The sequence below is a fragment of the Geospiza fortis genome, unplaced genomic scaffold (genome assembly GCF_000277835.1).
Source record: "Geospiza fortis unplaced genomic scaffold, GeoFor_1.0 scaffold41, whole genome shotgun sequence".
NCBI classification, from domain to species: domain Eukaryota; kingdom Metazoa; phylum Chordata; class Aves; order Passeriformes; family Thraupidae; genus Geospiza; species Geospiza fortis.
Window position 1 is genome coordinate 14023610 of NW_005054299.1, and position 4673 is coordinate 14028282.

Here is a 4673-nt window from a genome sequence, read left to right on the forward strand (position 1 = left end):
TATTGCTGAACATGAATAAAAAATTAGGTCATTTTTACTGAATTGCCTATTCAAGACTCAGTTGAAGAAATGAAGACCAAGTGGAAGGAACAATCCTTAACAGAAACTACGCCTGACTCAAAAGTTTGAAGCAGAAAATAGATGGGAGGCTAGCAATGTCTCAGCAGAAAGCAAGAAATATTGCTTGTACCCTTTGCAACTCTCCCTTGGCACCAGGTTATACCTATTCTTGGAGAAAAGATAATGGGTATAAATCAGAACAAAGGTCCATCTATGTGGCCATTTTAAGGAAGATTCCAAAGGGGAAAAAAAGAGAACTAAAACTACAATATTATCCTTTAAGCGTTCTCGGGTTAGTAAATGACATTGTGAAGTTAAGGAGAATAATTCCTGACATTAAGATTCCTGTGATGATCCAGTTCCACAGGGCTAAATAATCAACCAGGTTACAGGGTAGAGAGGAGAGAAGGTAGGATTAATGAAAGCAGGAAGTATGTTCATGAGAAAACTGAAAAGGTATCGTGACACTCTAACTTCCTGCATTTTTCTTCCTAATTCTGAAGTGCAATCCACTTTGAGAAGACAAATAAGACAAAATTGAAAAGGCTTTGGTTTTGAACACAGAATAGAATGCATATTTAGATGGGCAAATATTTGCAAATGAATAGAAAGATCATCAACAAAATTATTTGGGCATGTAATTTTGAGGGAAAAGTTGCAAGTACATCTGATTAAATGCACTGGGTGTATTACTACTTTCAGACCATAATGACTTGCTAATGGATTGATTACAAGTTTTTCGTACGCCACAGCTGAAGACTAACTAAATACCCCATGCACAAAGAAACATCTTGGAAATGCCAGGCAGTGGCACCACTTCTGTTATTATGTCTCTGAAAAGCTCAATAATTGCAGTTCTTCCTGGAAAGAAACAAAATGAGCAGAACCAGAATTTTATTTGGAATGAAGTACAAAATGAGATCTGGAAAATGCACCACACAGACTTCAGAAGACTCAGCTATTTGTCAAGGACAATACCCTCTTAAGTTTCACTGACTAGATCAGAATATAAAACGTTTCAGTTCAAGAGAATGGAAACAAGTAAACAGAGGACTCTATTACAAGAACACCAAACCTTGCAATAAAAGTAGCAAAACCAACCAAAGGAGCACGACAGGAAGAGAGCTGCAGTTGTTGGTTGTGAGTCAGCCCACTAGACCCAGCAGTGGGTGATGCTGAAGCTCTGAAAAGCACCTAGCTAAGGAAAAGCCTATTTTTACACTAACAGTTTATCAGAGGAGAAAAAGAGAAGGAGAAACAAAGCTGGGCTTTGCTGGGCTCACATGTGAAAAATATATCACATTCTATTCAAGGAATAAAAATAAAAACTATGTTTTAATCTCTGTTTTGAATTTAAAAACCCACCCTTTCTCAAAACCCTCACCTACTAGAACCTTCCTACAACTCACAAAACCCATATACTTCAAAACTAGTAAATAGGAGAGACAAAGCTATGAAAATACTTGAAAATTTTCATCCCTAAATTCCATAAAGGAGAAGATACCAACATTAGCCTGGACCAAAAATCCTGCTTATCCTAGTACAAGGGCCACAATGCTTAACAGAACTACTTGTCCTCCCTTTTTTAACATTTACTTTCCAGAGAAATTTTTTTTTCTTCCAGAGATAGGTTCTGAATGTTTAGTCTATGGCTGTGGACATTTTACATACCAAGGACCTCAAATAAAGACCAACAGAACAAACCCAGTATGTCAATTTTTTGTTTTCTTGGATTAATACATAACCCACCTCCTGTCTGACCACAGTAGCCCTTAGGGGTGCAGGGGACAGCCATATAGGTAGGACAGTAAAGCAGATTAAATCTATCTTTGCTACTGGAAAAATGAGCATTCCTGTCTTCTTGGCTTGACACTGCTGACCCCGTTCTGTGTACTTGCTCTGGCACTCATCTGACCACACAATAAGATAATTCAATTTGCTAATCCAAGGGAGGAAGGGGAAAAAAAAGAGCAAAACAAAAAGAAAAGAAATAGTGTTCTCCTGGGTTAGTGGAGTGAGTTAACTTCTCATGTGCTTCATAAACTACCAGAGTCACTGCAACAAGGCAGTGCAGCCATGCTGTACCAAACCCAAAGAGAAGGGAGTAACTGGGAATACTCCACACAGAGCTATTAAGATAGGAGAACAACTAGTCAGCCTCTTTAATATCCACCCCACTCCCTTACTTCTCCCCCATAATCTAAGAGCTGGCAGAACACACTTCAATTTCAGTGATGCAGCACTGAGTACATTCCCAAACACAGGTTTCCCCACCTGAAATCTAATCACATCAGCAATCTACTAAAATATAATTACGGCTTTTATTTGAAATCTCTGGACAAGCTGGTTTTGACATATGATAAAAAATTATATACATACCAATTTAAAATATAAGGGTTTTTTGAAGGTCAAACACAATTTTAACTAAAAAGATCACTCTACCCACAAATGTATCTGTAGAATAAAAACAGCCTCGCAGCTTTTTGGCGGTAGATTCAGAGAAACTAAACTACAAGACAGAACTAGGCATTTGCAATTTATTTCAGTATTTTTTAATATTTTTTGAATGTATAACTGTACAACAGTTATACATGAAGTCGTTTAACAACTCTCTTCCCACCCTTATTTGCATGCATTCTGTTACAGTTTAAGTCACCTAATCACACACTACCTTTCCCCATGACACCTGCCCCATTCAGTACCCTGGCTGGACTGTGATCCAGGGAAACATCAGCACTGAGCACTGAAGGAAGCTGCTCTCAGTAGAGCAGTCCCTCGAAAATGCATGGATACACACACGGATCAATACTAGAATGGAAGACACACAGGCCTTCGGTGAGAGCATTACAAACCTACAGACAATGGAAGGCCCCCACAGGCTCAATCAGCACAGTGAAGATGTGCATTTTAGAGGAGATGCACACATCTGACCCCAGCTCCCAGCTAGCAGACTTGAAGCTCCATCCCTCAGTCACAAACAACTTCTTTTTTTCAAATTGCAGCCTCTTGGTCACAACAGAATCAATTTTTACTACGTTATGCATATTCTTCAAACAGGGGGAAGTGCCACTGTGTTCTTTTACAATCTCACAAGTGCTAGAAGCAGAGAGAATTTACTTGTAGAAAACCCCCTATATGCCATATCTCCTATATTCCAGATCTGATGCCTCAGTTCAGAATTTTCTAAAGGAAAACCAGAACACCACAGCTTTTCTTTGCTTTCTAGCTAAAGTAAAAACAATCTGTTGATTCTCAGTTCCATTCTGCCTGCAAAGCTAAGAAAAGCAGGGCCAACATGGAAACTGTCCTGTTAGGAGAATCAAGGAGATACTATGGTATCAATACACATTAAATACCTTCTCCCTGCAATGCCAAGAACTGGAAATGGTACTGCAAAATCCATTTCTGCAACTTCCCATGCCTTGGGTTTCATTCCAGGCATTTGAGGAAGCTACCAAGCTCTCACCTACAACTGAACATAGAATTTTCCAGTTCATTTTCATAAGCTGGAGCTTTTCTGGCTTGTATGTTATCACCAGACTTTTTAAGAAATTTTGCTTGTCAAGTCCATTACAGCAGATGAAACTCAATATAGAAACGACCCATTGTTTTTCTCAAAGTCAGATTAGATATGGGAAATGGTCATATGTCAAAACCACTCCCCAAACAATGTACTGTCATGCCAAAGTTTGGTAACAACTTAGAAGGATTCTCTTCAAAAGAATTAAAGAAAGCATTTTAATCTGATCCATTCCAAAAAACTTCAAGATTCTTGAGATTCTGACAAAATTCCTTTTATCCCCAGCTGCATTACTCTATCCAGCCAGCCTTCCTAATCTCCATCAGAGAAAGGGAAAAAAAAGCCAACAAGAACAGAACATTTACATGAAGGTGGAAAAGTGTTTTAGAAAGTGATAATCAAAGAGTGAAGGGAGATTCTTTGCAGTGTTTATGTTTAACTTTTTCCTCGTTAAATACAATTGAAAGTTGAGGAGTTTCTGTATCAGCAGAGTTTAGCAAGACAGACTTCTCAGCATCTGGACATAAAGTAATTCCCAGAGGAAATTAATCATAGGAAATCACAGCATATGTAATCATGTCTCCGTTCAGTTTACAAAAACTGTCCCATCCCACATATCATTTTGCAGACGCAAGCCCAGGGCCAAGAACGCTGTCACAAAGCCTTGAATGGCATTCCAAAGGAGAAAAGATGATCATCGCAGTGCTAGAACAGGCTTTATTCTTTCAAAGTACTTAAATATTTTATGAGTACCTTTGCTTTCACAGGGAAGAAAATAATTTCCTCCAAGTGCAGATCAGTGGATGCTATCTAATCTCCTGTCACAATAACGCAATCCTTATGTACACACAACTCATCAGCATACCATCTACATCTCTTTTTTTTTTTTTCCCATCATGCCGCGAGCATTGATGGGCTAATTGTCGGCTTATGCTGAAAAAGCGCTCAGCACAGGGCGGCTGAGGCTGGCAGCGCACGCCGTGCCCGCCCGGCTCCCGGCCCCGCTGCCCGGCGGCCCCGGGGCCCGGGGAGCGCCCCCGCCCCGCTCCTCCCGCCCGCTTCCTCCGCTGCGCCGCCGCCTTCTGCTCGCAAA